The sequence below is a fragment of the Mustela nivalis genome (genome assembly GCF_964662115.1).
Source record: "Mustela nivalis genome assembly, chromosome: 1".
Classification (NCBI taxonomy): Eukaryota; Metazoa; Chordata; class Mammalia; order Carnivora; family Mustelidae; genus Mustela; species Mustela nivalis.
In genome coordinates this window covers 210,994,782-211,007,767 of record NC_139020.1, presented here as the reverse complement: position 1 = coordinate 211,007,767, position 12,986 = coordinate 210,994,782, and the positions used below count along the sequence as shown (strand labels likewise).

Here is a 12,986-nt window from a genome sequence, read left to right as displayed (position 1 = left end):
CGCACGCACACTGGGCAAGCACTGCCCCAGAGGCACGCACCCCGAAACAGACCACAGCCCTCCCAGCCCCGGTGATAAGGAGGCTAGCTCGGCTCACCTTTGACCCCTGATATGGGGAGTTGGTAGGAGTTGGAGGGGGTCCACAGTCCAGGGCTGGGATGGGCCCAGGACCACACAATGGGTAAGGGATCAAAGCTGTCTCTACTCCTGCTCTGGGGTAGAGGGTAAGGGGTGCAAATGGTATGCTCCAAGGGGGGGCCAGGGGCCCCCATGCCCAGCCCAGTCCCTTCTAAAACGAAGGGTCTGGCCAGCTGCTCCTGATGTCCCAGCTCCTGCTCCAGGCTGGCCCTCCCGCCTAGAGCTCTCTCAAATGCCTCTGCCTCTGTCCCCATCAGAGTGACCACTCATTCAGCGGGCCAGAAACCAGGACGTCTCTGTTCGTTTACTGGTAGGTTGAAAAAAAGGCATCTCGAGTTCCTACTAGGTGCCGGATGTGTACAGAGCGGAATTGGACATGGGGATCTCCCAGCCTGGGGACAGGGGGAGCCCAGAGGTCAGTTGTGCTGGGAGGTGGAGGAGCAGGGACCCAGAGCAGGGCGGGCTTGGGAGAGGAGGTGCTGGTGCCTGCAGGGCCGGGGAGGATGAGCAGGGGGACCTGATGAGACGGACAAGGAGAGGCCTTCAAAGCCCTGTGGGATCCATCCCTCCACTGACCCCCGCCTCCAGGTGCCACACCTGGGTTCTGGCCACGTGCAGTAGTTAGGATGGGGGAGGAGGACTTGAGTGGTCTCCCGCATCTCCAAACCGTGGCCCCAGAGGGCAACGGGCAGGGGTGCTGGAAGGACCCTGGCTTGGAGTACCAGGCAAGCCGGGGGCCATTCTGTCCCCAAAATCAAAGGGCCCCAGGATGGGCCTCTGATAGCAGGACAATGAGAACGAAGCCCAGCCCCAACCTGGGCAAAGGTAAGGTCTCCTGGAAGCAGGGCTAGGGCCTCTCAGGCCCAGTGAGGGGCAGGCGGGGCAGGGCGGGCAGGGAGGGTGGGGGTGGCTCTGGGGCTTTGACCAAGCCAGGGTCCCTGCTTAGCCAGTTACTGGGGCTCAGCTGCCTCCCCTGGGGCCCTGTCCTATGTCCTAGGGATGCAGGACACAGTGGCCGGGCTCTTGGTGGACACTGTATGTACCAAACCCTCAGATGCCTAATAGGGGGAGCAATGGGAAGGGACTCCCCATTAATAGCAGTAATGGTTAGCTGTGTTGCCACCGGGCACTGAAGAATTTTGCAAACATCAGCCCATTGGATTCTGGTGTCCTGTCTCTGCAGCGGGAATTCAGAGCCCCACTTTGCAGATGAGGAAACTGAGGCTCATGAAGACTGAGTAGTAACTCTCAGCCAGACTGCACAGGTAGCCTGTGGGAGAAGGGGGACACTCACTCCTGTAGGGGCCCATCGCTGCAGTGTGCCCCTGGCTATGCCACCCCTGCTCCTCACAGTCCCTGGGCTAGCTAGAGTCCCGGCAGGGAGGCCTTGGGTCACGAACCCCTTTGGACGCATCACAGGGGCTCTGGAAGGAGGGGCTGGGGGGCCTGCACGCCCTGGGGAGGTTCACAAATGCCAGGAGTTCCTACATCCCTGGGGGGCAGGAGTTGTCCGGCAGAATTCAGGGCAGAGATGGAACAGGGAGGCTTCTGGAGGAGGGGAGGGGCAAAGGGGGGAGGGCAGGAAGGAGGGGTAGGGAGAGGAGGGCTTCCCAGGAGGCAGGGTGGGCATGGCCCAAGACATTACCTTGAGCGTGGATGGTAGACCAGGCACCCACCAAGCTGGCCACGAGGCAGAGCAGGAGCCGCGGGTTCATGGTGCAGACTGGGCTTCCTCCTCGGCTGTGTTGAGGAGTAAGGGGAGAGGTAGGTAATGAGGACCCAAGATGGACAGCAGCGGGCCCTGGGAGCACCCCCATCTCAAGTCCGACCCCCAGGGCCCTCTGCACAGGGGAGGGACCAGGAGTGCTGGTAGGGCCCCTGCGCTGGTCTCAGCCAAGACCTGAGACCTGGGGGGGCCCAGGGTGCGGAGAGGGGTTGGGACTCACCAACACCTGCAGGGACCCAGGAGCTGTGCCTGCAGGAGTGTCTCCACGCTCTCCTGCCTGGCAGGCTATTGGGTATCAGCCTTTATAGACGGGAGCCCCACCCTGCTGCCACAGGCCCTCCACCCCCCCCCCGGCCCCCCTCCTCCTCTCTCACTCAGCCTCCGCCTCCACCTTGGGTTTCTCCCAGTTTCTCTTCCTAGCTCCTCTCTCCCATGTCAGGGTGCGCCTGGAGGGAGTTGGCTGTAGATACCTGGGGACACGAGGACCTACTTCAAAGAGCTGGCAGGAAACACTGCCTTTCTCAACTATGAGGATGTGAGACAGACAAGGGTTGGCTCCCTTGGGGGCTGGAGGCAGGACCACACAGATGGACAGACACAGCCTGCCCAGGCCCCTTGCAGGCTGGCTGCCTCAGGAGCCCCCGTGACTTCCTCCCCCATCTCAGCCAGCCCCTGCTTTCTCCCCCAAGGGACCCTTTCTTCTCCTCGCATTCCCTCTCCTGCTGGACCCCAGGGCGGACCTCGGCTTCCCACAGACCAGCCTCAGGCTGCCTAGAGCCTCTGCCTTGTTCCCTGCTCCCAAGCCACCTGTTCCCATGGGGCCCTGACTTCACCCCACTTTTTTCTCCTTCCCCACAATGGGGAGCCTTACAGTTCTGCAGAAATGCCCTGGTTTTGAGAGCAGGAAAATCCATAGAAGCAGAAAATAAAATCCGTCATTGCCATGGGCTGGGAGGGAAGAACAGGGGTTCGGTACTACGAGTATAGTAAGCACATGAACCTTACACTTTCTCTTTTTAAAGATTTTATTTGATATGTTTTAAAGTTTTATTTATCTGAGAGAGAGCAGGCACACGCTCAGCAGGGAGAGGGGCAGAGAGAGAGGGAGAAAGACTCCCCAAGCAGATTCCGGGCTGAACCCAGAGCCCTGGCCAGTTGGAGCTGATTCCAAGACCCTGAGATGGTGACCAGAGCTGAAATCAAAAGTCAGACGCTTAGCTGACGGAGCCAGCCAGGCGCCCCTGCGACCTTCCCTTCCAGCGGTATGTGAGTTTTCTCGAATATTATCTGGGGAAAATGTTATTAACAACCACCAGAACAAAGACATGCTCTAGTTTGGGAAGAAATGCCCGGATTCCCAGGTAACCACGGCGACACGAAGCAAAGCAAAAACCCATGCAGAAGGCCTCTTTTGCCTTGCCCTGGCTCGGCATGGCTCACCCGGTCAGAGGTGCCGCCGGTGGGAGTGGGCGGTTGCCGCGGGAGGGGGCCTCTGCAGAGACCTCGCAGCTGATCGCTTGTAACTTTTGTTTTTAATACCCCGCATCCTTAACTGGAGACCACCCCAGGAATTTATCACTCTCGTACCCATTTCTCATCTCCCCGTCCCCCACCCCCAGCCCACGGGAGCCCCTTGGCAGGGACCCTTCAGGGGGGCTCCCCTGGATGGTAGCGAATTGCTTTGGGGGCGGGGCTTTGGCGCGGGGCGGGGCCTAGGCGTGGGGTGGAGCTTATGAGCCATGCCCCGCCCCGCTCTGGCGGGTGAGCCACAGCGGGGCCCCCGCGCCTAGCAGTCCCAAGGCAGTGGCTGTGGCCGCCCCCAGGGCCCGTGAGACTGCAGTTCCTCGACCTCCTGCTCTGGGTGGGGGAGGGGGGCGGGACGCGGCTCCGCGTGGCTGGGGGCGTAGGGACGCGGCGTGGCGGGCCGGCCAGCTTCTCTGCTCCAGTCTACTGCACCTGCTCGTCCCGCCAGCGGCAGCCGCCAAGACGTGGTGTGACCCCGACTTGGCCGAGATCCCCCGCGAACTAGCCCACCACCCCTCCCTCCCCCGCACGGTTTGTCCCACCCGCAGTCTTAACGGGGAGGAGACTGTCTGAGGCACACGGGCGCAGGTGCTCCCTTTGGAGTGAGTTCCTCTGGGGGCCTGACTAACTCTCATTTCTCTGCTGGAGAACCCTCCCAGGTGTGCAGTGTTGGACAACTTTGCAGAGGAAGAGACAGAGGGTCAGGGAGGCTCTGAGAGTCATCAGAAAGGCACAGGGGCCCTGGGGAAGTGCCACCAGCTGAAGTGGGGGTCCTTCTGAAGTTGCTGCTGCACATTAGATTCCTCCCCCTTCCCAGTGCTGTGGACAGCTCTCCTGAACCTCTGGTGTCCCCAGCTCCCTGCTCAGGTGGGCTGGGAAAGCAGCAGCTAGAGGCCCTCCCCCTACGCCTCCTTGTTGCGCATGTCAGGAGGAGCACACCAACCCTTCTGGGGGCCTGGACTCCCGTTGTGCCTAGCTGCCTCCTGCTCTGGCCCAGATGCACAGTGGTTACCAGGCAACTGGAGGAAGGGAGGAAAAAAGGTTTTTCTAGGATGCCTTGCAAGCCTCTGGCCTGACTTTCAGCGACTTAATTTATAGACTGTCCCTGTGTGACCCCTTTCACTGTGCTCCTGATGTGGTTGACCTTGACGCCTCCTAGAAAGCTGGCTTTGGGGGCTTCCCTCCGCGGGCTGACCAGTGGTCTCTGTGTTCCATGGGGTAGCTGCGGTGACTGTCTGTCTAGGTGGGGGCCAGGCCGTCCAGAGGGACTTGGGCCACTGGCCCTGGTTGTATGCAGCCTTGGCCTCAGTCCTGGTGCTTCCCCTGCTCTCACAGGACGTGTGGGGGACAGCCCAGCTGGGCTGCCCCAGCTAGGAAGGGGGCCTACTGCCAGGCCTGCCAGGCTGGGGCACAGGCAGGGCTGTTGTGGGGAGGAAGGGCGGTGGGCTCTGAGGTGACGGGCCCATGGGGCCCTCCAGGAGACCCTCTGTGAAGTTGCTGAGCTCTAGTCACCCCTTCTACACAGGTTTCCTGGGCGCCTCTCCCATGCCGGCCATTTGCTAGGCCCCGGGGTGATGGCCGATGTGTCCCAGCCACGGAAGATGACAGTGATGTCACCGATCCTTACCAAACATGTGCTGGGGGCGATTCGTTACCTTGTTCATTCAGCGAACACTTAGCGAGTGCCGACTGTATGCCAGGCACTGGGCTGGGTGCCAGGGGAACCAGTGAAGGAGACAGACGGTCCCAGGGTAGAGCACACAAGACACGCGGCAAATGTGAAGCAAGATGCTTCGAGATTAGGATCACAGCTATAGTCCTGGTGTGACGGGAAGACGCTGGGGATGGCCTGGGCTCCTCCAAAGAGACTGGCCGGAGAGGATCACAACTCTGTAGGATTAACATTCATCCCCATTTCATTGGGAAAAACTCAGTCAACTAAAGCACAAGAGGTTACATTGTCTGCCCAAGTAAGCGGCGGCGGGTTCGAAGCTCGGCTCTGAGCCGGTCGGTTAAGCGGCTGCCTTCAGCTGGGGTCATGATCCCAGAGTCCTGGGATCGAGTCCTGCATTGGGATCCCTGCTCACCTGGGAGCCCTCGTCTCCCTATCCCTCTGCAACTCCCCACCCTGCGCGTGCTCCCTAATAAATAAATAAATAAAATCTTTATTTTTTTTATTTTTTTAAATTTTTAAAAAAGATTTTATTTATATATTTGACAGACAGAGATCACAAGTAGGCAGAGAGGCAGGCAGAGAGAGGAGGAAACAGACTCCCCACTGAGCAGAGAGCCCGATGTAGGGCTCAATCCCAGGACGCTGAGATCATGACCTGAGCCGAAGGCAGAGGCTTTAACCCACGGAGCCACCCAGGCACCCCAAATCTTTATTTTTTTAAAGAAAAGCATGTCTTCAAAAAAATTTTAATATTGTATTTTATTTAATCCTATCTATAAAAATATTATCATTTCCACATATAATCAAATAAGAACAACTCATGAGATATGCACCCCTTTTTTTGGCATAATAGAAGTTGGCTATAGGTTCACAGCGCGTTTCAAGAGTCGTTCGAACAGCCCGGTGGGGCGGCTAGCGGCTACCTTAGTGGGCAGGGCGGCTCTAGCCTCAGATAATTGTCATTTATAATTTCATACTGATTCTTTTTTCATTTCTGTTCCTTATTAAGACTTTTTTTAAGGGGCGCCTGGGTGGCTCAGTGGGTTAAGGCCTCTGCCTTCAGCTCAGGTCAGGATCCCGGGGTGCTGGGATCGAGCCCCGCATCGGGCTCTCTGCTCGGCAGGGAGCCTGCTTCCCTTCCTTTCTCTCTGCCGGCCTCTCTGCCTAATTGTGATCTCTCTCTCTGTCAAATAAATAAAATCTTTTAAAAAAGAAAAGACAGGGGTGCCTGGGTGGCTCAGTGGGTTAAGCCACTGCCTTCTGCTCAGGTCATGATCTCAGGGTCCTGGGATCGAGTCCCGCATCGGGCTTTCTGCTCAGCAGGGAGCCTGCTTCCTCCTCTCTCTCTCTGCCTGCCTCTCCGCCTACTTGTGATCTCTCTGTCAAATAAATAAATAAAATCTTTAAAAAAAAAAAGACATTTTTTTTTTAAAGAGCAGCTTAATTTTCGCTGTGACACCGAGGGGAAGGTGCAGAGATTTCCCACATACCCTTTGCCCCACGCATGGACAGTCTCCTTCGTTATCAATCCATCCCGCCCTGGAGCCCCGGACAGCACGTCGCTATCATCCAAAGTCCATAGTTTATATCAGGGTCCACTCCGGGGCCCTGTGTTCCATGCGTTTGTACAAACGTATAATGAGACGCATCCATCTTTATGGCATCAGGGTACTTTACTGCCCTAAAAATCCTCTGTGTTCCAACATGTCTTTTTTATGATGTTTCAAAAGCCGGGACCTCCCTGATCATGGAAGGACTGCCCGTCCCCAGGTGAGCAGATTCCTAGAGATCATAAATGCCTCCCAAGCGAACCTCCCATCTGCAAACGAGCCAATCCAGAGCCCACACCAGAGCCCCCTCCTTTCTGGCTCTCACACTCAGGGACACTGTCCCCTGCCCTGATCACCCCAGAGCCTGGTGCCAGACAACTAAGACACAGCCCCTACGCCCCAGAGCCCGCTGGAATCATGCAAACCAGCCAGTGAGCCTGCAGGGGCTGCTTCACCCATTCCCTCGCACGGAAACTGGAGTACAGGCTCTTACCCCCCTTTTTCCTCACTCCCTCTGCCTCCTGACCAACTCTCGTGCTTCCCCCTGCAGCCCAGTGTGGCAGGGTGTGCCCCCTACTCTTGAGATCTGTGAATAGCAATTTTTTTTCTTTTTAATGATTTATTTTGAGAGAGAGAGAGAGAGCGCGCGCATGTGTGCACAAACGGGGGAGGGGCAAAGGGAGAGAGAGAGTCTCAAGCAGACTCCCCATTGAGCAGGGAGCCCGAGGCAGGACTTGATCCCTCTACCCTGAGATCATGACCTGAGCCAAAACCAAAAGTCGGACACCAGATGCCGACCCAGATGCCCCAGCAATCTGTCTTTTTAATGGCCATTGCCTCCTGATCTGTTGGCCTCACCACATCTGAAAAAGAACAAAACCTATCTTTGAAAACAGGTGCCAAGTAATGTGCAGAAAGCTGGAGACAGAGGGCAGCTAACAACATACCACTCCCCGCATAAGCCCCCAGCCGATGCGGGATCATAGTCCACATTCTGGAGGACCGTCCACGTGCAGACTGTGGGGATGCAGAGGGCAGCCCCCCAGGTCTCCAGAGAGAATGGCTACTGAATGGAGACCTGCAGGGGAAGCAGGTGTCAGAGGTCAGACAGAGCAGGACACCTGAGGGACATGCCAAGTGTAGGACAGCTGGGGCGGGAGATGGGGTGGGTAGTGGAAGATGAGGTGGGAGGGGCAGTCTATTCAGGGCCTCCCACACTGAGCCAAGAAGGGTGACCTTCATCGAAAGGACATCGGGGAGCTGCTGAGGGATTTAGCCAGGGGAGGGTTGTGGTCAGCCCCGTGTCTGAGCTCTGCCAAGGTCATGCAGAAGATACAGTGTGGGGACATCAGCCCAGGCAAGAGAAGACTCAAGAGTAGCAGCCTGTCTTTTGTTAGGGCTTGAACAAGGCCCTTTCTAGTCCCTTCCGTGCTCTACACCAGCAAGAACTAATTCAGGAAATATTTACCGAGAATATTTACATGCCGGGTTTGGTAGTTATAACATGTGACAAGACAGATTTAGTCCCTACTATGACAAAGATTTTTTTAAATTTTACCTTTATAACAATGGGTTTAGAAAGGCATCTGAGGAATGCTGACATGACATTAAACAGGGAACCGGAAAAGAGAAAAAAAAAATAACTAAAATCAGAATGAAAATGGGGCAGGGGCAACTGGCTGGCTCAGTCCATACAGTATGCAACTCTTAATCTCAGTTCCATGAGTTCAAGTCCCATATGGGGCTAGAGAGCACTAATAAATAAACAAACAAACAAATGATTTTTAAATGGGAAGGCATGAACTACTGCCCTCGCAAAATTTTTTTAAAGGATTAGAAGAGAATATTATGAACAGTTGTACACCAACTAATTAGATAATCTAAATGAAACTCACAAATTGCTGGAAACAAGGTACCCAAACTGATTCAGGAAGAAACAGAAAACCCGGAAAGGGTTACTACAGGTGAGGTGACTGTATGTGCAATCAAAACCCCCCAACATATTACTCTTAGTGAAATAAGTCAATCGGAGAAAGACAACTATCATATGATCTCCCTGATATGAGGAAGTGGAGATGCAACGTGGGGGGTTTGGGGGTAGGAAAAGAATAAATGAAACAAGATGGGATCGGGAGGGAGACAAACCATAAGTGACTCTTAATCTCACAGAACAAACTGAGGGTTGCTGGGGGAGGGGGTGTCGAGAGGGGGGGGTTATGGACATTGGGGAGGGTATGTGCTATGGTGAGTGCTGTGAAGTGTGTAAACCTGACGATTCACAGAGCTGTACCCCTGGGGATAAAAATACATTATATGTTTATTAAAAAAATAAATAAATTTAATTTTAAAAAAACCAACAAAGAAAATGCAGGCCCAGATGGCTTCCTTGGTGAATCCTACCAAACATCAAAAGAAGAATTAACACCAATCCTTCTCAAACGCTTCCCCAAAAACAGAAGAGGAGGGAACACCTTCTACCTTATTTTATTCTATGAGGTCAGCATTACCCTGATACCACAGCCAGGCAAAGCCATTGCAGGGACCCATGTCCCTGATGAAGACAGATGCAAATTCCTCAACATATATCCCCGAAACTAATAATACAGTATATGTTAATTAAGTTGAGTTTAAATAAAACAATTTTTCAAAATCCTCAACACCAGGGGCACTTAGGTGGTTCAGTTGGTTAAGTGTCAGCCTTTCGCTCATGACATGATCCCTGGGTCCCAGGATTGAGCCCTGTGTTGGGCTTTCTGCTCAGTGGGGAACCTGCTTCTCCCTCTTCCTCTGCAACTCTCCCTGCTCATGCTGACATTCTCTCTCAAATAAAAAAATAAAATCTTAAAAAAAAAAAAAGTCCTCAACACCAGAGTAGCAAACTAAATCCAGGAGCGTATTAAAAGGATCATGGACCATGAGCAAGTAGATATATCTTGGGAATGCAAGGATAGTTCAACACTTGAAAATCAACTTAATATAACACATTAATAGAATGAAGGAAAACTACACAATCATCTCAACAGATGCAGTGAAAAGCATTTGACAAAATCCAACACTTTTTCACAATAAAAGCACTCACCAAACTAGGAATGGAAAGAAACTTCCTCAACATCAAATGATAAATGGCATTTACAAAATACCAGTGCTGAACATTATACTCTGCAGTTGAGAGATTGAAAGCTGTCCCCCTTAGATCAGAAACAAGAAAATGGTGCCCACTTTCAGCACTTCCAATCAACAGTGTGCTCAGTGCTAGAGTTGGAGCAGTTAGGCAAGAAAAGGAAATTAAAAAGGCAATCAAACTGGGAACAAATAGACTATCTTCACCAATGACATGATCATATAGAGAGAAAAATCCTAAAGAACACACACACACACACACACACACACACACACACACACAATTAGAGCTAATAAAGCCAGCAGAGTTGCAGAACACAAGCTCAACACATAAAAAAAATCAGTTACATTTCTATACAATAGCAATGAGCAATTGACTAGGAAATTTAAAAGACAATTACATTTACAATAGCATCAACAAAAAATAAAATACATAAGAATAAATTTAACTAAGGAAGCACAAGACTTATGACTAAAAACTACAAACCATGCTTAAAGAAATTAAGGAAAATCTAAGTACATGGAAAGACATCTCCATGTTTATGGAAGGCTTGACATGGTTATGATGACAGTACTACCCAATGTAGCCTATACATTCAGTGCAATTCCTATCAGAATACCAATGAACATTTTTGCAGAAATGGAAAAAGGGAGTATAAAATTCATAAGGAATTGCAGGGGACACTGAACAGCCAATCAAACAGGAGACAAGGGCTACCATGAGGGGAGTAGGACCAGCCAGGCAGGACTTGTCAGAACCTGCAGCTCCCTCGGGCTGCTATGGCTGTACACATCCTTCCTCTGAGCAGCCCCAGCCTGGCACTGCCCCTTGCTTGGCTACAGAGCTCTGACACCTCCACCTGGCCAGATTTTCTTCTTCTTCACAGGGTTTGCTAGGTCAAATCCACAGGGCCTGACTCTTTAAGAAATGCTCTGCAGACCCCTTCACCCACCAAGAACAGAACAGATGAAAATAGAACTGTGTGGTTCAACCAGGGGTTGGGGTGCCTAAGAGCACCCCCAACCCCATTCACTCTAGGTATGTGGGAACCCTTAGGCCTCTGAAAAGAGTTTGAAAAACCACTGACATAGCGGGGGTTGGGAGGAGTCAAATCCTTAGGGCAGCACATTGAACTGGTCAAATTTTCTATTTCTTCTTGTGTCAGTTTTAGTAGTGTATTTCTGTGAATTTGTTCATTACTCTCAGGCTATCTAATTCGTCGGCATTTAATTGTTCATAGCATTGTCTTACAAACTTTTACTTCTCTGAGGTCCAGAGTTTTGTCCCCACTTTCATTTCTGATTTTAGTTATTTCCTCTTTTTTCTTTAATCTAGGTAGTTTGTCAGTTTATCATAAAACCAACTGTTGGTTTTGTTGACGCTCTCTGTTGTTTTGTATTCTCTATTTCACTTATCTCCTCTATAATCTTTATTATTTCCTTCTTTCTGCTAGTTTTGGGGGTTAATTTACTCTACTTTGTCTAATTCCTTAAGGTATAAAGTGAAGTTGTTGGTTTCAGATCTTTCTTCTCTCTCTCTCTCTCTTTTAAGATTTTATTTATCTGACAGAGATAGAGAGAGCACAAGCATGGGGAGCAGTAAGCAGAAGGAGAAGCAGGCTCCCTGCTGAGCAGGAAACCTGATGCAGGACTCAATCTCAGATTCCTAGGATCATGATCTGAGCCAAAAGCAGACGTTTAACCAACTGAGCCACCCAGGTGCCCCCACGATCTTTCTTCTCTTTTAACGCAGGCACTTATACCTTTACACTTCTCTGAGCAGTTTTTGCTGCATTCTGTAAGTTTTGGCATGTTGTGTTTTTGTTTTCATTCATCTCAAAATAGGTTTTAATTTCCCTTGTAATTTCTTTTTTGGCTCATTGGTGTTTAAGAGTGTGTTGCTTAAGAATTCCAGATGGCCAACAGACACATGAAAAGATGCTCAACATCACTCATCATCAGGGAAATACAATCAAAACCACAATGAGATATCACCTCACACCTGTCAGAATGACTAGAACCAAAAACACAAGAAACAACAGGTGTTGGTGAGGATGTAGAGAAAAAGGAACCCTCGTGCTCTGTTGGTGGGAATGCAAACTGGTGCAGCCACTAAAGAAAACAGTATGGGGGATCCTCAAAAAATTAAAAATAGAGCTACCATGTGATGCAGTAATTCTACTAATGGGTATTTACCCAAAGAACACAAAAACACTAATTTGAAAAGATATATGCACCCCTATGTTTACTGCAGCATTACTTAGAATGGCCAAATTATGGAAAGAATCCAAGTGTCCATCGACAGATGAATGGATAAAGGCAACATAGCACGTATGCAACAGAATATTTCTCAGCCATAAAAGAAAATGAAACCTTGCCATTTGTGATAACATGGATAGAGCTGGAGAGTATAATGCTAAGTGAAATGAGTCAGAGAAAGACAAATACCATATGATTTCACTTGTATGTAGCACTTAAGCACCAAGATAAATGAACAGAGGAAAAAAGAAACAGAGTGCTAGCCATGGAGAACGATGAGATGGTTACCAGAGGGGATGGAGTAGGGGATGGGTGCAATACATAAAGGGGATTAAGATTATGGTTATGCAATGAGCACTGAGTAGTGTATAGAAGTGTTTAATCACTGGATTGCACACCTGAAACTAACAGAGCACTGTATGTTAACTGGAGTTTTTTTTTTAAGTGGTGTTTAAATTCCAAATACTGAAGAATTTTCCAATTTTCCTTCCATCATTCATTTCTAGCTTCATTCTGTTGTGGTCAGAGAGGATAGTTTGTGTGATTTCAATCTTTCAAAATTTACTGGACTTGCGTGGCCTGACTTATGGCCTATACAGGAGGATGTATGACACGCATTTGAGAAGAATGTGTGTTCTGCTGTTGTTTGCTGGAGCATCCTCAGCATATAGAGTAGGTCTGGTTATAACTATTGTTGAAAATGGGGATTTTCTTTATCAGGTAGGAAGGATGTTAGGTTTGAGGTTGGTGTTGAGGGGAATAAGTACCATGACTTCCAATGCTTTGACGAAACCTCATGCGAGGCCTTCTGGCCAAGCGTCTGCGATTTCATGTTGTTGGAGCCTTCGTTGTATCCCTGGGGGTTGCAGCTTTCTTTAAGTTTGCTGTGGCTGAACCCAGAAAGAAGGCATATGCAGATTTCTACAGAAATTATGATTCCATGAAAGATTCTGAGGAGATGAAGAGGGCTGGTATCTTTCAGAGTGCCAAGTGA

The 12,986-nt window shown here is 50.7% G+C and overlaps 1 pseudogene across 1 annotated transcript; it reads left to right on the top strand.

Annotated features, from left to right (window-relative positions):
• The first annotated feature begins 12,760 nt into the window (after positions 1-12,760).
• Positions 12,761-12,986, top strand: LOC309857136 (cytochrome c oxidase subunit 6C pseudogene; annotated as a pseudogene). The gene has a single exon. The product of its transcript is annotated as a cytochrome c oxidase subunit 6C pseudogene (transcript).